The sequence below is a fragment of the Trachypithecus francoisi genome, unplaced genomic scaffold (assembly GCF_009764315.1).
Source record: "Trachypithecus francoisi isolate TF-2019V2 unplaced genomic scaffold, Tfra_2.0 Contig01474, whole genome shotgun sequence".
Classification (NCBI taxonomy): domain Eukaryota; kingdom Metazoa; phylum Chordata; class Mammalia; order Primates; family Cercopithecidae; genus Trachypithecus; species Trachypithecus francoisi.
Window position 1 is genome coordinate 6,064,702 of NW_022681435.1, and position 20,995 is coordinate 6,085,696.

The window sequence follows — 20,995 nt, forward strand, 5'->3', positions numbered from 1 at the left end:
GTAGTATCTCTAACCCAAAGACTAGCCTGTGCAGATATCACTTATGCTTAGAATTGCCAGAAGAAGGGCTTATTCCCCAACCCCAGGGTCCACACATACATACAACTCTTACGCCTCCCTTGATATCTGTTAAGACACTCTATGGGCCTGGTGATAACACAGGTTTTGTTAGCTGTTTGAACCTTAAAGTGGATCAAATTGAGGTAGGTTTTCATTGATGAATCCCTAACTGTCCATGGGAATGCCACAGAGAAGTGTGTATTACGGGAGTTTGGAGCCTCTATAGCACAATAGTTGTGGTATTAATCTTTCTTCCTGGGGTCATCCTACCTATTAGAAACTTCCAGACTGGTTATGAGGCCTGGGTGATCACTTCCTGCCTCTGCTTCAGAAAGACACTTGAGGCTTTAGAAAAGGAAAAAGTTGGTCAAACCTCATCAGAAACATAAGCATAAATCTTTCCCAAATGTTTCTAATAAACAACAACAAAATGACAGAAAATGTAACACTATTCTACTTACAGAAATGGCTTTTAGAAAAACAAACGTAGCTTTATGTCTGCCTGCCTGTCATGCCAGGACTCACTGGGTGCCACCAGAGTTGTGGTGATCAAGGGCCAAACAGGCTGATCTTAGATTTGTTGCAGAAAGGTCAGGTTCAAATAATGTGAAGGGAGAGAAATCAGGGATTTTGTCTACTGAATCTCTACATAAGGCTATTCGGACTTACTTGATCATTTGTCTTTTTGTCATTGCCAGGAACTGAGAGATAGTATTGGTCTGCTGTTGCTAGGAAGTCTGCCTACTGGTCTAAAATCTCAAAAATGTGCTAATCTTCTGTTCTGAGACAATATTAATACTCCAGATTTGGTCAATACAGGTCATGTCTTAATTCTGTTGTCATTAATTCCAATTTGTTAAATGTTTACAGTGTGGCAGGTATACCAGGCACAGTTTCAGCAGAAACTGAGACCACAGGGTAGACCTCATACATCAAGGCTCAGCTGCAGTCCCCAAAGGGCCACACCATTTGACCGGTATGGCTCTATTCTCTAAATTACATGTTTCTTAATGTTGACACCACCATCCTGAAAAAGTGTTGTATTTATTAAGCTCCTACCAGGTACCAGGTGTTGTCCCAACTATACAGATTATTTCATCTATTGCCATGAGTTAGATACCATTATTATCACAAAACTGTCATTACCACCATCTGAGGTTATCCTGGCCCAGAGTTATCAGGTCACCTGTCTACACTCATATAGCTATTAGGTGGCAGAACCCGGAACAAAGTGAGTCTTCATGCAGCCCATGCTCCTTGCCATTCTGTTCCTACAGGTGTGCATAGGAACCTGGTGAAAAGAAACCATGATTAGGGAGATATTTACTTCTAAAATTTATTTGAAACTTTTATGTGAAATATCCAAACACATTGTTATGGTAATTGTTATGGCATAACAATGATCCAACTGCCTAAGAACTGTCATGGTTTAGCCCAAATCCTAGCAAGTGGTTAGGGAGATCAGCATACAAAGCATGAATGAGTGATGTAAGACTTGAAGTTGAGAATTGATTCAGAGGCTTGCTGACTGTATAACCTTTGAAGTAATGTATTCCTATATTTTATAATGCCTGTCAATGTTAAGAATATTGTCTTACAAGCTAGCATATTTGTTTTGTTAATACGTTTTTTTTTCCTTGTCTGTGCTCACGGATTCATTTTGTTGTCAGCATACTAAAAAATTTTAGCATGTATTGCAGTCAAATTAATTCAGAAAACATTGATCTGTAACATATATTCTCACACAGGATTATTCATCAACCAACAATTATGAACTTAGAATCAAATATGTATTTATAGCTATACTAAATATTGCAGGAGGGTAAAAGATTTCCTATTTTGTTGGGAGCAGCAAATATTGTTCTCCACTTGTCTTTTACCCATACAATTTTCCCTAGTTTTGGAGTGCAAGAATAGTATCTCCTACTGATTTATATTCCCTAGCAATGGAGAACATAGTGTTGGAGATACAGTGAGCATACAATAAGTATATTCTAATAAGCTAAAATAAACAGAAATCAATTTGCTTTTTAAAATTGCCCACCACTTATTCAGTGTGACTATGAAAATTAATTTCAGCCACACTGAAATATTTTAATTAAGGCTGTGTCCTCACTCCAGCCAGGTTGATAGTTCTGCCTAAATTGACTGAATCCAGTTAATCATGTATAGCCACAGTTGGTGGCATTTTAATTTATAATTATTTTGTAGAATTTGAATAATTTCTCACTAAGATTTGTACCCTGACTACTTAATTGCTTTTTACTGTTATCACATCTTCTACCCCAACAGATAATGGGAATCTTGAAAATAAAGTACCTATGGTTTGCTTTTTTGCATTTGCAGTACTGATGAATTTTGTAGAATGCTTTTTGCTCTTTGTCAAATGATGTATTATAACTTAATGAATCCTTATTAAAATCTCAGCATATCACGCTACAGTGATAAAGGAGGAGAATAGTAAGAGTGAACATTTGAGGGATGGAGAACAGAGCTGGTTTCTGAAATAGTTCCATGCTGGTCAGGTAACTGGAAGAGGCTTCCTGTTCTTTTATAAACATTCTAACATGGAGACTGGCAAAGCAGAGTTTTTGCAAGAAAAGAACTGATTTAAAAAAGGTGGCTTCTTAGGCTGATTTGTTTTAACTTTGCCTGCTGAATCTAAAGAATAAGGAGAGATCATCAGCAAAGCAAATGGAATTGGATATGGTTCTCTGGATTACTCGGGGTTCAGATTATTTCGGTTCTAAGCAACAGATACTGACTCTTAGCAAACAAAGCATGAACAAAGATTTATCAGAAGGATGCTGGGTAGTACCTGTACTCAAAGGGAGAACTAGTCAAGCCTCAAAGGGGCAAGGCCGACCAGGACCAACCTAGCATGGCCAGCATGTCTCCATTCCGCCTATCTTCAGAGGAGCATTTGGTTCCTTTGGGCAAGTTTTTCCAGGTGATAGTGGGAATGACCAGGAGCAGCTCATGAGCTACATCTGTGATTCAGAGAGGACAGGACTCTTTCCCCAGCTCAGATTCAAACACTCCTTGAAGAGACTGACTGGCTTATCTTTGGTCATGTGTGCCTCCTTCATGGAGAATTCAGAGAGCTGTGGCTAAAAGCACAGGCTCTGGAGCTGGAGCACCTGCTTCCTACCTCTGTGGTCTTGGAAATGTTACTTAACCACTCTGCACTTCAGTTTCTTTATCTGTAATAAAATGTGGTGTTAATCATAAGCTTTTAAAATGAGGTAAATTTGTAGACCTGGGCAAAAGAGGTTCCTGTTCAGGTCTTACACTGAAGAAGGTTATGATGGGCTGCGTTTTATCTTCTTCAAATTCATATGATGAAACCCTAAATCTTCCTACTTCTGAATGTAACTGTAACAGGAGACAGGGTCTTTAAATAGGTCATTAGATTAAAATAAAGCTGTTAGGTTGAGCCCTAATCCAATTTGACTGATGTCCTTTTAATAAGAGGAAATCTGGACCCCTGAAGAAATGCCAAGGACATGCAGGCATCAGGGAAAGAGCGTGTTAGGACAAAGGGAAAACAGCTATCACAAGCCGAGCAGAGAGGCCTGAGAAAGAAAGCAACACTGTTGACAGACATCTCAACCTCAGATCTCTGCCTTCCAGAACTGTGAGGAAAACATATCTTTTAAGTTATCTATTGATATGGTTTGGTTCTGTGTCCCCACCCAATCTCATTTTGAATTGTAATCCCCATATGTCGAGGGAGGAAGGGAGGGGTTTGATTGAATCATGGGGGCGGGATCCCCCCATGCTGTTCTCATGATAGTGAGTTCTTACAAGATCTGTCGGTTTTAATAAATGGTAGCTTTTCCTGCGCTGACATGCTCTCTCTCACTTGCTGCCATGTAAGATGTACTTGGTTTGCCCTCCGCCATGATTGTAAGTTTCCTGAAGCCTCCCCAGCCATGTGGAACTGTGAGTCAATGAAAACTCTTTCCTTTGTAAATTACCCAATCTCCAGTTTCTTTATAGCAGTGTGAAAACAGATTAACACACCTAGTCTGAAGTATTTAGTCATGGGAATCCTAACAAGATAATACAAGAGCTTTGCAAATGTCAAACTTTGAAACTCTCTGAATGTTTTGGTTTTAGTCTCATATAAAGGCTTTGAAACATCAATAACCAAATGGGCAAGTGAGAATTAGGGGAGAGGACCCAAACACTCAGGGGAGTGGGCAGAGCACTAAGTGCCGAGGAGGGGCTATGCACAGCCTCTGCTTTGAGAAACCAGGACGGCTGCTCTTGCTTTGCCTTGGATGCTCCAAACGAGGTGGCTGAGCAGATGGAGTTCCCCAGATAATAGCACTACCACCTCCTTCCCTTCTTCTAGGGTGATATGGTTTGGGGAGGCTTTTAGAGTGGTCTGAAAATCCTGAATGGGAAGTGAGATATTAGAGAGGAGTTTGTGCACTCCTGTTTCTGGGGGCATGTTTAGTCCCTAATTTGGTTATGGGTAAGTCCTTTAATGTTGGGCATAGGCTTTACTTATAACGTTAAAATTAGACCTAAAAATGTAGCCTCCATTTTTATTCTTGCCTGGGACCTCCCAAATACTAAGGATGAGTCTGAATTAATACATGTTAGAACAAGGCTTGGCCCATAAAAGCATTTGAGAATTTTATTATTTTATTATCATGATATTTGGACCAATTCCTGTGGCAGGGTTTGAGGTCTATGATGGCCACATCGTCAATCATCTATTCTGCTCTACGGTTCAGAAGTTGATTACTATAATTAGCAACCTTCATCTGAACTGCATGGATTATAGAATACTTTTCTATAGGAAGGAAAAGCTCTTTTTAGAAAATTAAATTTTAATTTTAGAAAATGACATTATTCGGGGGCGGAGCAAGATGGCCGAATAGGAACAGCTCCAGTCTCCAACTCCCAGTGCGAGTAACACAGAAGACCGCTGATTTCTGCATTTTCAACTGAGGTACTGGGGTCATCTCTCTAGGGAGTGCGGGACAATCGGTGCTGGTCAGCTGCTGCAGCCTGACCAGCGTGAGCTGAAGCAGGGCGAGGCATCGCCTCACCTGGAAGCGCAAGGGGGAAGGAAATCCGTTTTCCTAGCCAGGGGAACTGAGACACATAACACCTGGAAAATCACGTAACTCCCACCCCAATACTGCGCTTTAAGGAAACAGGCACACCAGGAGAATATATCCCACACCTGGCCGGGAGGGTCCCACGCCCAGGGAGCCTCCCTCACTGCTAACACAGCAGTCTGCGGCGATCTATCCCCAAGGTAGCAGCGAGGCTGGGGGAGGGGCGCCCGCCATTGCTGATGCTTAAGTAGGTAAACAAAGCCGCTGGGAAGCTCCAACTGGGTGGAGCTCACAGCAGCTCAAGGAAACCTGCCTGTCTCTGTAGACTCCACCTCTGGGGACAGCCCACAGCTGAGGTCCAAAGGGAAAGCAGCGGGGGCCGGTGCAGAGGCGAACGACTCTGTCTGACAGCTTTGGGGAGCCGTGGATCTCCTAACGCGGAGGTTGAGATCGAGAACGGACAGACTGCCTGCTCAGGTGGGTCCCTGACCCCTGAGTAGCCTAGCTGGGAGACATCCCCCACTAGGGGCAGTCTGACACCCCACACCTCACAGGGTGGAGTCATCCCTGAGAGGAAACTTCCAAGGAAGAATCAGACAGGTACACTCTCTGCTCAGCAATATTCTATCTTCGGCAACCTCTGCTGCTGATACCCAGGCAAACAGGGTCTGGAGTGGACCTCAAGCAATCTCCAACAGACCAACAGAGAGTCCTTCTGACTGTCAGACGGAAAACTATCAAACAGGAAGGACACCTATACCAAAACCCCATCAGTACGTCACCATCATCAAAGACCAGAGACAGATAAAACCACAAAGATGGGGAAAAAAGCAGGGCAGAAAAGCTGGAAATTCAAAAAATAAGAGCGCATCTCCCCCTGCAAAGGAGTGCAGCCCATCCCCAGCAACGGATCAAAGCTGGTCAGAGAATGACTTTGACGAGATGAGAGAAGAAGGCTTCAGTCCATCAAACTTCTCAGAGCTAAAGGAGGAATTACGTACCCAGCACGAAGAAACTAAAAATCTTGAAAAAAAAGTGGAAGAATTGACAGCTAGACTAATTAATGCAGAGAAGATCATAAATGAAATGACAGAGATGAAAACCATGCCACGAGAAATACGTGACAAATGCACAAGCTTCAGTAACCGACTCGATCAACTGGAAGAAAGAGTATCAGCGATTGAGGATCAAATGAATGAAATGAAGCGAGAAGAGAAACCAAAAGAAAAAAGAAGAAAAAGAAATGAACAAAGCCTGCAAGAAGTATGGGATTATGTAAAAAGACCAAATCTACGTCTGATTGGGGTGCCTGAAAGTGAGGGGGAAAATGGAACCAAGTTGGAAAACACTCTTCGGGATATCATCCAGGAGAACTTCCCCAACCTAGTAGGCAGGCCAACATTCAAATTCAGGAAATACAGAGAACGCCACAAAGATACTCCTCCAGAAGAGCAACTCCAAGACACATAATTGCCAGATTCACCAAAGTTGAAATGAAGGAAAAAATCTTAAGGGCAGCCAGAGAGAAAGGTCGGGTTACCCACAAAGGGAAGCCCATCAGACTAACAGCAGATCTCTCGGCAGAAACTCTACAAGCCAGAAGAGAGTGGGGGCCAATATTCAACGTTCTTAAAGAAAAGAATTTTCAACCCAGAATTTCATATCCAGCCAAACTAAGTTCATCAGTGAAGGAGAAATAAAATGCTTTACAGATAAGCAAATGCTTAGAGATTTTGTCACCACCAGGCCTGCCTTAAGAGACCCTGAAGGAAGCCCTAAACATGGAAAGGAACAACCGGTACCAGGCATTGCAAAAACATGCCAAAATGTAAAGACCATCGAGGCTAGGAAGAAACTGCATCAACTAAGAGCAAAATAACCAGTTAATATCATAATGACAGGATCAAGTTCACACATAACAATATTAACCTTAAATGTCAATGGACTAAATGCTCCAATTAAAAGACACAGACTGGCAAACTGGATCAAGAGTCAAGACCCATCAGTCTGCTGTATTCAGGAGACCCATCTCACATGCAGAGACATACATAGGCTCAAAATAAAGGGATGGAGGGAGATCTACCAAGCAAATGGAGAACAAAAAAAAGCAGGGGTTGCAATCCTAGTCTCTGATAAAACAGACTTTAAACCATCAAAGATCAAAAGAGACAAAGAAGGCCATTACATAATGGTAAAGGGATCCATTCAACAGGAAGAGCTAACTCTCCTAAATATATATGCACCAATACAGGAGCACCCAGATTCATAAAGCAAGTCCTTAGAGACCTACAAAGAGACTTAGACTCCCATACAATAATAATGGGAGATTTCAACACTCCACTGTCAACATTAGACAGATCAACGAGACAGAAAGTTAACAAGGATATCCAGGAATTGAACTCATCTCTGCACCAAGCGGACCTAATAGACATCTATAGAACTCTCCACCCCAAATCAACAGAATATACATTCTTCTCAGCACCACATCGCACTTATTCCAAAATTGACACATAATTGGAAGTAAAGCACTCCTCAGCAAATGTACAAGAACAGAAATTATAACAAACTGTCTCTCAGACCACAGTGCAATCAAACTAGAACTCAGGACTAAGAAACTCAATCAAAACCGCTCAACTACATGGAAACTGAACAACCTGCTCCTGAATGACTACTGGGTACATAACGAAATGAAAGCAGAAATAAAGATGTTCTTTGAAACCAATGAGAACAAAGATACAACATACCAGAATCTCTGGGACACATTTAAAGCAGTGTGTAGAGGGAAATTTATAGCACTAAATGCCCACAAGAGAAAGCAGGAAAGATCTAAAATTGACACTTTAACATCACAATTAAAAGAACTAGAGAGGCAAGAGCAAACACATTCAAAAGCTAGCAGAAGGCAAGAAATAACTAAGATCAGAGCAGAACTGAAGGAGATAGAGACACAAAAACCCTCCAAAAAATCAATGAATCCAGGAGTTGGTTTTTTGAAAAGATCAACAAAATTGACAGACCGCTAGCAAGACTAATAAAGAAGAAAAGAGAGAGGAATCAAATAGACGCAATAAAAAATGATAAAGGGGATATCACCACCGACCCCACAGAAATACAAACAACCATCAGAGAATACTATAAATGCCTCTACGCAAATCAACTAGAAAATCTAGAAGAAATGGATAATTTCCTGGACACTTACACTCTCCCAAGACTGAACCAGGAAGAAGTTGAATCCCTGAATAGACCAATAACAGGCTCTGAAATTGAGGCAACATTAATAGCCTACCACCAAAAAAAGTCCAGGACCAGAGATTCACAGCTGAATTCTACCAGAGGTACAAGGAGGAGCTGGTACCATTCCTTCTGAAACTATTCCAATCAATAGAAAAAGAGGGAATCTCCCTAACTCATTTTATGAGGCCAACATCATCCTGATACCAAAGCCTGGCAGAGACACAACAAAAAAGAGAATTTTAGACCAATATCCCTGATGAACATCGATGCAAAAATTCTCAATAAAATACTGGCAAACCGGATTCAGCAGCACATCAAAAAGCTTATCCACCATGATCAAGTGGGCTTCATCCCTGGGATGCAAGGCTGGTTCAACATTCGCAAATCAATAAACGTAATCCAGCATATAAACAGAACCAAAGACAAGAACCACATGATTATCTCAATAGATGCAGAAAAGGCTTTTGACAAAATTCAACAGCCCTTATGCTAAAAACGCTCAATAAATTCGGTATTGATGGAATGTACCTCAAAATAATAAGAGCTATTTATGACAAACCCACAGCTAATATCATACTGAATGGGCAAAAACTGGAAAAATCCCTTTGAAAACTGGCACAAGACAGGGATGCCCTCTCTCACCACTCCTATTCAACATAGTGTTGGAAGTTCTGGCTAGGGCAATCAGGCAAGAGAAAGAAATCAAGGGTATCCAGTTAGGAAAAGAAGAAGTCAAATTGTCCCTGTTTGCAGATGACATGATTGTATATTTAGAAAACCCCATCGTCTCAGCCCAAAATCTCCTTAAGCTGATAAGCAACTTCAGCAAAGTCTCAGGATACAAAATTAATGTGCAAAAATCACAAGCATTCTTATACACCAGTAACAGACAAGCAGAGAGCCAAATCAGGAATGAACTTCCATTCACAATTGCTTCAAAGAGAATAAAATACCTAGGAATCCAACTTACAAGGGATGTAAAGGACCTCTTCAAGGAGAACTACAAACCACTGCTCAGTGAAATCAAAGAGGACACAACAAATGGAAGAACATACCATGCTCATGGATAGGAAGAATCAATATCGTGAAAATGGCCATACTGCCCAAGGTGATTTATAGATTCAATGCCATCCCCATCAAGCTACCAATGACTTTCTTCACAGAATTGGAAAAACGGCTTTAAAGTTCATATGGAACCAAAAAAGAGCCCGCATTGCCAAGACAATCCTAGGTCAAAAGGACAAAGCTGGAGGCGTCACGCTACCTGACTTCAAACTATACTACAAGGCTACAGTAACCAAAACAGCATGGTACTGGTACCACAACAGAGAAATAGACCAGTGGAACAGAACAGAGTCCTCAGAAATAATACCACACATCTACAGCCATCTGATCTTTGACAAACCTGAGAGAAACAAGAAATGGGGAAAGGATTCCCTATTTAATAAATGGTGCTGGGAAAATTGGCTAGCCATAAGTAGAAAGCTGAAACTGGATCCTTTCCTTACCCCTTATACGAAGATTAATTCAAGATGGATTAGAGACTTAAATGTTAGACCTAATACCATAAAAACCCTAGAAGAAAACCTAGGTAGTACCATTCAGGACATAGGCATGGGCAAGGACTTCATGTCTAAAACACCAAAAGCAACGGCAGCAAAAGCCAAAATTGACAAATGGGATCTCATTAAACTAAAGAGCTTTTGCACAGCAAAAGAAACTACCATCAGAGTGAACAGGCAACCTACAGAATGGGAGAAAATTTTTGCAACCTACTCATCTGACAAAGGCTAATATCCAGAATCTACAAAGAACTCAAACAAATATACAAGAAAAAAACAAACAACCCCATCAAAAAGTGGGGAAAGGATATGAACAGACATTTCTCAAAAGAAGACATCCATACAGCCAACAGACACATGAAAAAATGCTCATCATCACTGGCCATCAGAGAAATGCAAATCAAAACCACAATGAGATACCATCTCACACCAGTTAGAATGGCAATCATTAAGAAGTCAGGAAACAATAGATGTTGGAGAGGATGTGGAGAAATAGGAACACTTTTACACTGTTGGTGGGATTGTAAACTAGTTCAACCATTATGGAAAACAGTATGGCGATTCCTCAAGGATCTAGAACTAGATGTACCATATGACCCAGCCATCCCACTACTGGGTATATACCCAAAGGATTATAAATTACTCTACTACAAAGACACATGCACACGTATGTTTATTGCGGCACTATTCACAATAGCAAAGACTTGGAATCAACCCAAATGTCCATCAGTGACAGACTGGATTAAGAAAATGTGGCACATATATACCATGGAATACTATGCAGCCATAAAAAAGGATGAGTTTGCATCCTTTGTAGGGACATGGATGCAGCTGGAAACCATCATTCTTAGCAAACTATCACAAGAAGAGAAAACCAAAACACGCATGTTCTCACTCATAGGTGGGAACTGAACAATGAGATCACTTGGACTCGGGAAGGGGAACATCACACACTGGGGCCTATCATGGGGAGGGGGGAGGAGGGAGGGATTGCATTGGGGAGTTATACACGATATAAACGTTATGCACATGTACCCTAGAACTTAAAGTATAATAAAAAATAAAAAATAAAAAAAAATAAAAAATAAAAAATAAAACAAAAAAAAAAAATAAATATTCAATAGATGTTTCCTACTTAAAAAAAAAAAAAAAAAAGAAAATGACATTATTCCCTAAAATAGGAGTTTAATATTTTTCTTTTGATGTATAGAAATGATTTTATATTTACTTTATTCCAATTTTAATGTAATTTTAATAAGCACCTTAAGGCAATTTGCAGCCTCAAAATTTAAATTTAACATTATAAATGTTGTGCTTGAAACCCAAATTTTGAGACATTAGGGAAGATGAGATAAAATAAATTATCCAGTTTACTGTAATTGCACTCCCTCATTTTCATAGAACAGCATGTTTTTAAATGGAGAAAAAATGTTCTATAATCTAGATTAAAGTCCCTTGAAGTATCTTTACCACCTTAAACTTCTGGGGAAGAAAATCTGCAGAAGAACTTTATAGGAAGCAGAACAAAGCTATTATTTCTGATAAAAAGAGTAGGAACATAGAAAACATTTTCTATCATTAACATTCACCTCTTTCACTGTATTGCAGGCTGTTACTCTGAATTTCCAAACCATAAATTCATTCCAGCCAAATCACTAAGACCCCTAGTGGGTGGGTTGGGGGAGAGTTGTATGACACTTAAATTTGGCCTGCAGTGATATAAAACATGAAATACAAGTAATAAATTATAGATTGGATTTAGTAATTTATGAGAAGTATTTTATATGAAAAGAAAGAACTCTGTCTTATCACCTGTGTCAAAATTGCCTTACAAAAGATCTTTCATACTTTAATACAACATTTTACTTTTTAGGAGGACTTTTGAAAGTTACTCAACTGCAAGCAATATCATTTCCTTTTTTAAAATATTAAAATGAGAATGTAATATTTGTACATATTTATGAAATACATGAGATATTTTGTTAGATGCATAGAATGTGTAATGATCAATTCAGGGTATTTGGGGTATCCATGACCTCCAATATTTATCATTTCTATGTGCTGGGAACATTTCAAGTCCTCTCTTTTAGCTATTTTGAAATATACAATACATTGTCATTAACTACAGTCACCCTACTCTGCTGTAGACCATTAGAACTTATTCCTTCTATCTAACTGTACATTTGTACCCATTAACCTGCTTCTCTTCATCCCGTAACCCACTGACACACTCTTCCCAGTCTTTGGTCTCTATTGTTCTACTCTCTACCTACATGAGATCTATTTTTTTTATAGTTTCATCATATGAGTGAGAACATGTATTATTTGACTTTCTGTACCTGGCTTATTTCACATAACATAACATCCACTTACATTTTTGTTACTGAAAATGGCAATAATTTTATTCTTTTTTATACCTGACTAGTAGTATTCCACTGTGTGTATATATGAAATATTCTTTATCCATTCTTCTGTTGATGGACACTTAAGGTTGATTCCATATCTTTGCTATTGTGAACAGTGCTGCAATAAACATGGGAGAGCAGGTATCCATTTGATATACTGATTTCTTTTTCTTTGGAGATATGCCCAGCAGTGCGATGCTGGATCATATGGTAGTTCTATTTTTTTTTTTTTTTTTGAGCAATTGCCATACTATTTTCAATAGTGGCTGTATGAATTTACGTTCCTATCAGCACTATATAAGAGTTCCCTTTTCTCTGCATCCTTGCTACCATCTGTTATTTTTTGTCTTTTAATAATAGCATTCTAACTGGGGTAAGATGACATTGTGGTTTTGATCTGTATTTCCATAATGTTAGTGATTTTTAGCATTTTTCATATACCTATTAGTCATTTTTATTTCTTTTCAGAAGTGTACATTTGTGTTGTTTGCCCACTTTTTTTATTATACTTTATGATCTAGGGTACATGTGCCCAACGTGCAGGTTTGTTACATATGTATACTTGTGCCATGCTGGTGTGCTGCATCTATCTTGTCATTTACATTAGGTATATCTCCTAATGCTATCCCTCCACCTCTCCCCACCCCACAATGGGCCCTGGTGTTTGATGTTCCCCTTCCTGTGTCCAGGTGTTCTCATTGTATAATTCCCACCTATGAGTGAGGACATGCAGTGTTTGGTTTTCTGTTCTTGCGATAATTTGCTGAGGATGATGGTTTCCAGCTTCATCCATGTCCCTGCAAAGGACATGAACTCATCCTTTTTTATGGCTGCATAGTATTCCATGGTGTATATGTGTCACATTTTCTTAATCCAGTCTGTCATTGATGGACATTTGGGTTGGTTCCAAGTCTTTGCTATTGTGAATAGTGCCACAATAAATATACATGTGAATGTGTCTTTATAGCACCATGATTTATATTCCTTTGGGTATATATGTAGTAATGGGATGGCTGGGTCAAGTAGTATTTGTAGTTCTAGATCCTTGAGGAATCGCCACACTGTCTTCCACAATGGTTGAACAGTCCCACTGTTTACAGTCCCACCAACAGTGTAAAAGTGTTCCTATTTCTCCACATCCTCTCCAGCACCTGTTGTTTCCTGATTTTTTAATGATTGCCATTCTAACTGGTGTGAGATGATACCTCATTGTGGTTTTGATTTGCATTTCTCTGATGGCTAGTGATGATCATTTTTTCATGTGTCTCTTGGCTGTATAAATGTCTTCTTTTGAGAAGTGTCAGTTCATATCCTTTGCCCACTTTTGGATGGGGTTGTTTGTTTTTTTTCTTATAAATTTGTTTGAGTTCTTTGTAGATTCTGGATATTAGCCCTTTGTCAGATGAGTAGATTGCAAAAGTTTTTTCCCATTCTGTAGGTTGCCTGTTCACTCTAACGGTAGTTTCTTATGCTGTGCAGAAGCTCTTTAGTTTAATTAGATCCCATTTGTCAATTTTGGCTTTTGTTGCCATTGCTTTTGGTGTTTTAGACATGAAGTCCTTGCCCATGCCTATGTTCTGAATGGTATTGCCTAGGTTTTCTTCTAGAGTTTTTATGGTTTTAGGTCTAACATTTAAATCTCTAATCCACTTTGAATTAATTTTCGTAAAAGGAGTAAGGAAAGGATCCAGTTTCAGCTTTCTACTTATGGCTAGCCAATTTTCCCAGCACCATTTATTAAATAGGGAATCTTTCCCCCATTTCTTGTTTTTGTCAGGTTTGTCAAAGATCAGATGGTTGTAGATGTGTGGTCTTATTTCTGAGGGCTCTGTTCTGTTCCATTAGTCTACATCTCTGTTTTGGTACCAGTACCATGCTGTTTTGGTTACTGTAGCCTTGTAGTATAGTTTGAAGTCAGGTAGCGTGATGCCTCCAGCTTTTTTCTTTTGGTTTAGGACTCTTTTGGCAATGCAGGCTCTTTTTTGGTTCCATATGAACTTTAAAGTAGTTTGGGATGCAAGGCTGGTTCAGCGTATGCAAATCAATAAACACAATCCGGCATATAAACAGGACCAAAGATAAAAACCACATGATTATCTCAATAGATGCAGAAAAGGCCTTTGACAAAATTCAACAGCCCTTCATGCCAAAAACTCTCAATAAATTCGGTATTGATGGAGCATATCTCAAAATAATAAGAACTATTTATGTCAGATCCGCAGCCACTATCATGCTGAATGGGCAAAAACTGGAAGCATTCCCCTTGAAAACTGGCACAAGATAGGGATGCCCTCTCTTACCACTCCTATTCAACATAGTGTTGGAAGTTCTGGCCAGGGCAATCAGGCAGGAGAAAGAAATAAAGGGTATTCAATTAGGAAAAGAGGAAGTCGAATTGTCCCTGTTTGCAGATGACATAATTGTATATTTAGAAAACCCCATCGTCTCAGCCCAAAATCTCCTTAAGCTGATAAGCAACTTCAGCAAAGTCTCAGGATACAAAATCAATGTGCAAAAATCACTAGCACTCTTATACACCAATAACAGACAAGCAGAGAGCCAAATCATGAGTGCACTTCCATTCACAATTGCTTCAAAGAGAATCAAATACCTAGGAATCCATCTTACAAGGGATGTGAAGGACCTCTTCAAGGAGAACAACAAACCCACTACTCAACGAAATAAAAGAGGACACAAACCAATGGAAGAACATTCCATGCTCATGGATAGGATGAATCAATGTTGTGAAAATGGCCATACTGCCCAAGGTAATTTATAGATTCAATGCCATCCCCATTAAGCTACCAATGACTTTCTTCACAGAATTGTTTGCCCACTTTTTAATGGAATAATTATTTTTGCTGTTGAGTTCCTTATATATTCTAGATATAAGTCCCTTGTTGGATGACTAGTTTGCACATATTTTCTTTCATTTCATAGGCTGTCTCGTCACTTTGTTGTTTGTTTCCTTTGATTTGAAGAAGCTTTTTAGTTTAATATAGTCTCATTAGTCTATTTTTGGTTTTGCTGCCTGTGTTTTTGTGGTCTTAGCCAAAAATGTTTTGCCTAGAACAATTTTCTGAAATGGTTTCTCTGTTTTCTTCTAGAGGTTTTCTAGTTTCAGGTCTTTCAATTAAGTCCTCAATCTATCTTGAGTTGATTTTTGTACATGATGTGTGATAGAGGTCCAGTTTCATTCTTTTGCATATAGATACTGAATTTTCACAGCACTGTTTATTGAAGGGGGTTCCTTTCCCCCATGTATAGTGTTGATGTCTTTGTTAAAAATCAGTGGCTGTGGGCCGGGCGCGGTGGCTCAAGCCTGTAATCCCAGCACTTTGGGAGACCGAGACGGGCGGATCACGAGGTCAGGAGATCGAGACCATCCTGGCTAACACGGTGAAACCCCATCTCTACTAAAATACAAAAAACTAGCCCGGCGAGGTGGCGGGCGCCTGTAGTCCCAGCTACTCGGGAGGCTGAGGCAGGAGAATGGCGTGAGCCCGGGAGGCGGAGCTTGCAGTGAGCTGAGATCCGGCCACTGCACTCCAGTCTGGGCGACAGAGCGAGACTCCATCTCAAAAAAAAAAAAAAAAAAAAAATCAGTGGCTGTAAATATGTGGATTTATTTCTAGATTCTCTCTTCCATTGGTTTATGTGTATGTTTTTTATACCCAAAGCATGCTATTTGGGGTACTTAGTTTTATATTTTGAAGTTGGGTAGTGTGACGCCTCCACCTTTGTTCTTTTTGCTCACGATTGCTTTGGCTGTTTGGGCTCTTTTGCGGTTCCATGTAAATTTTAGAATTCTGTTTCTATTTCTGTCAAAAATTACATTGGAAATTTGATAGGAATTGCATTGAGTCTACAGATTGCTTTGGGTAGTGTAATCATTTTAACTAGATTAATTTTTCCGGTTCAAGAACATGGGATATCTTTACATTTCTTTGTGTCCTCTTTAATTTATTTCACCAGTGTTTCATATTTTTTCTTTTAGAGGTTTTTCTCCTCTTTGGTTAAATTTATTCTTAGGTTTTTTTTTTTTTTTTTGGTAGCTATCATAAATGGGATAAATTGCTTCTTTTCTTTCTCAGCTGGTTCATTGTTAGTGTGTAGAAATGCTACTAATTTTTGTATGCTGATTTTGTATCCTGAAACTTTACTGAATTCATTGATCAAATCTAAATTTTTTGTGTGGAGTCTTTGGGTTTTTCTAGATATGAGATCATGTAATTTGGAAACAGGGACAATTTGACTTTTTTTCCAATTTGAATGTCTTTTATTTCCTTCTCTTGCCTTACTCAGCTGGCTAGGACTTCCAGTACTATATTGAATAGGAATGATGAAAGTGGACATTCTTGTCTTGTTCCAGGTTTTAGAGAAAAGGCTTCCAGCTTTTTACATTTATTATGATGTTAGTTGTGGGTTTGTCATATATGACCTTTATTATGTTGAGGTACATTCCTTCTATGCCCAGTTTGTTGTGAGTTTTTGTCATGAAGGGATATCGAATTTTATCAAATGCTTTTTGTGTATCTATTGAGATCATTATATGGTTTTTGTCCTAAATTCTGTTGATGTGATGTATCTCACATTAATTGATTTGCACATGCTGAACCATTGTTGCGTCCCTGCTATAAAGCCTACTTGAAAATGGTGTATTATCTTTTTGATGTACTGTTGCAATTGGTTTGCTAGTATTTTGTTGAGGGTTTTTGTGTCTGTCTTCCTCAAGAATATTAGCCTGCAGTGTTGTTTTTTGTTTGTCCTTGTCTGGTTTTAGTTTCAGGGTAATGCTGTTCTTACAGAATGAGTTAGGGAGAATTTCTTCCTCTTCAACTTTTTTGAAATAGTTTAAAGAGGATTGTGGTGCTAGTTTTTGAAAATTTGGTAAAATTCATCAGTGAATTCTTCTGGTCCTGGAGTTTTCTTTGTTGAGAGACTTCCCTGCCCCCCTCTCCTCCTCCCCTCATCCCACCCCCACGGAGTCTTGCTCTGTCTTCCAGGCTGGAGTGCAGTGGGGCGATCTTGGCTCACTGCAACCTCCACCTCCCAGGTTCAAGCAATTCTCCTACCTCAGTCTCCCAAGTAGCTGGGACTACAGGCCCACACCACCACGCTTTGGGAGACTTTTAAAATTTTTTTTATTTTACTGATTCAATCTCATTACTCATTATTGGTCTGTTCACATTTTCCATTTCTTCCTGATTTTCATTCTTGGTAGAGTGTATGTGTCCAGGAATTTATCCATTTTATCTAGGATTTCCAGTTTGATACTGTATAGTTGTTCATAGTGGTCTCTGATAATCTTAATTTCTGTGGTATCACTTCTAATCTTTTTTTTTCATTTTTGATTTTGCTTATTTAGATCTTCTCCCTTTTTTTCTTTGTTAGTCTACCTAGCAGTTTATCAGTTTTGTTTATCTTTTCAAGAGAGCAGCTTTTTGTTTTAGTGATCCCTTGTATTTATTTTTAGTGTCTGTTTTACTTCTGTTCTTTCCTTCTATTTTGAGTTTGGTTTGTTGTTGCTTTTCTAGCTACCTGAGGTTTATGGTTAGATTGTTTATTCAGAACCTCTCTACTTTTTGGTGTAGGCATTTATTGCTATGAACTTCCCTTTAACCACCATATTTGCTGTACGCCATAGGTTTTGGTATGTTTTGATTTTCATTTGTTTCAAGAATTTTTAAATCATTTCCTTTTCTTTCTTGATCCAATTCTGGAGCATGTTGTTTAATTTCCAAATATTGTAATGTATTTTTATAGTTTCCAATGTTCTACTTGTTATTAATTACCAGTTTTATTCCTTTGTGGTCTGAAAAGATAGTTGATATTATTTCAGTTTTAAAAAATGTTTTGTGAGTTGTTTTATGTCCTAGCATATGGCCTATCAAACAGAATGTTTCATGTGCTAAGAAGAAGATGCATATTCTATAACTGTTGGATTAAATGTTCTATAAATGTCTGTTAGGTCCACTTGGTCTAAAATACAGTATAAATGCAATTTTTTTTGTTAATTTTCTGTCTAGATTATATGTGTAATGTTGAGTGCATATTGAAGTCCCCAGCTATTACTGTATTGGAGTCTATTTCTGTCTTTAGATCTACTAACATTTGCTTATATATCTGGGTGCTCCACTGTTGGGTGCAAGTTGTTTGGAATTATTATATGCTGAATTGATTGCTTTGTCATTTTATAATGACTTTTTTTGGTCTTGTTTTGTACTGTTTTTGACAGCATATGTTTTGTTTAAGTATAGCTGCTTCTGCTCATTTTTGGTTTCTGCCTGCATGGAATATCTTTTTCTATCCTTTAACTTTCAGTTTATAGGTGTCTCAGGTGAGATGGATTTCTTGTATGCAGCATACAGTTAGGTCATAATTTTTTAATCCATTTATCCATTTTATATCTTTTAAGTGGTTAGTTTATATTCAGTGTTGTTATGGCATTATTAATATGCCATTTTATTAGTTGATATCTGGTTGTTTTATAAGTTCCATATTCCTTTTTTTCTCTTATTATCATTGTTGTTTCAGTGGTTATCTGTAGTAGAAACATTTGAGTACTTTCTGTTCTTTGTGTGTTTGCTTTACCAGTGGGCTATAAATTTTCTTGCATTTTCATGAGAGTAGATACTGTTCTTTTGCTTCCAGGTATAGGATTCCTGTAAGCATTTTTTATTTGGCTTAGTTTAATGGTGGATTCCTTCAGCTGTTGGCTTGTCTGGAAAAGGCTTTATTTCTCCTTCATTTATAAAAGATAACAGCGGGTCATAATATCCTTGACTAGCATTTTTTTTTTTTTCCTTTTGGCAACCTGAGTATATTATTCAAACCATTCTCTCCTGGCTTTTTAGGTTTCTGAAGAGCATCCTTTGGTTAGTTTGATGGGGATTCTGTTCTAAGTGACAGCTTTTCCATTACTGTTTTTAGAATTCTCTGTTAATGACTTTCAACACTTTGACTCTAACGTCTTGTGGAGGAGACATTTTTTGGGGTATCTCTGAGCATTTTATATCTAAATTTCTAAATCTCTTGCTAAATTTGGAATTTTTCAGGTGTCATTTTGTTAATTACATTTTCCATCCCTTCTGTTTTCACCTTGTCTTCTGGGACACCAAAAACTGGAACATTTTGTTGCTTTATTGTATTTTATATGTCATGTAGGTTTTGTTCATTTTTTAAAATTTTGTCTCTCTGAGTTATTTCAAAAGACCTGTCTTCAAGTTTTGAAATTCTTTTGCACAATCTAGTTTATTATTGAAGCTTATAAATGTATTTTGTATTTCATTTAATGAATTCTTTACTTTCAGAATTTCTGTTTAGTTCTTTTTTGTGGTATCTTTCCCTTTGGTAAATTTCTCATTCATACCCTGAATTGCTTTTCTGATTTTTTTTTTTTTTTTTGCATTCTCTTGTTTGTCACTGAGCTTTTACAATATAATTATTTTGACATTTTTTCCTGGAATTTCATAAATATCTTTTTTATTGCAATCTGTTGCTGGAAAATTATTGTGCTCCATTGGAGATGTCATATTTCCTTATTTTTTAATGTTTCCTGTGTTCTTAAATTGATATCTGTGCATCTGGTGTAGCAGTTGCCTCATTCAATAGTTTGAATTCGCTTTCATTGGGGAAGACCTTTTCCTGACAATGTGTCTATGGTCCTGGCTGGTTAGGTCACTGGCTTTGATTCTGGGTGCATGCAGTAGTGTAGTCTCCATATGATTTCTTTGACTGAAAATAGCATCAATGGCATCTGTGGTTTTCTCAGTGGCTTAGGGTGTGGTTTTTAGTGTAATCTGTCATGAAATTTTGCTGAGGATGGGAGTACCAAGTGAGTCAGTCCTTGGGGCCCAGTGTTGACAGTGTCAGGATAAAGATGACTCCTTGGGCAACAAGGTGGTGTACCTTGGCAGCGGTGTTGGTGGGTCCAGGTGGACTGATTCTTGGGCCTACAGGCAGCTTATTTCGATGCCAGTAGTGGCAGTGATGGGCCAGGTAGGTAAGCAAATCCTTGGGTCCCTTGCCATTGGACATGGTGTGGTCAATGGCAATAGCAGTGATGAGACAACTCACTAACTTCCAAGCCAGCTGCACTGGTGTTGGTGGTGGCTGGAATGGGCTGGGCAGGCCAGTCCCCAGACCTGCAGGTGGCACATGCAGATGGGTGGCAACTCTGGTGTTAGAAGCTGATTGGGTGGGCCCAACCTCACGCCCCTGGGAAGAAGGCCCGTATGACAATGGTGGTGGACTGAGCTGGGCAATCCCCTAGTCCTCACATGGCATGCCTGGGCACTGGGGGAGGTGTGGCTTCTGGCTGGTAGGACCTGTCCTTAGGCCTCCTGTAGTGCATGCAGGCACTGGCTGTGGTAGGCAGGGAGGAAGTGATCCTCAAGCCTTTGGTGGAATGCTTGGATGGGGTGATAGTGGCTTCACTTCAGCCCTGCTACTGGGGAAGGTGGGGTTGTTTTCAGTGGAAACAACTGTAGGCATGTGGGTAGGGAGTTTGTTCTTCACTCATGCATCAGCCCTGACAGTGGCAGTCTACAGTGGTGGCAGCTACAGGTGTTGGAATCTGTCTTTGAGTCACATGAAAATGCATGGTGGCTCCACTGCGGGGGACAATGAGGTGATTGCCAATGGCTTGCACCTT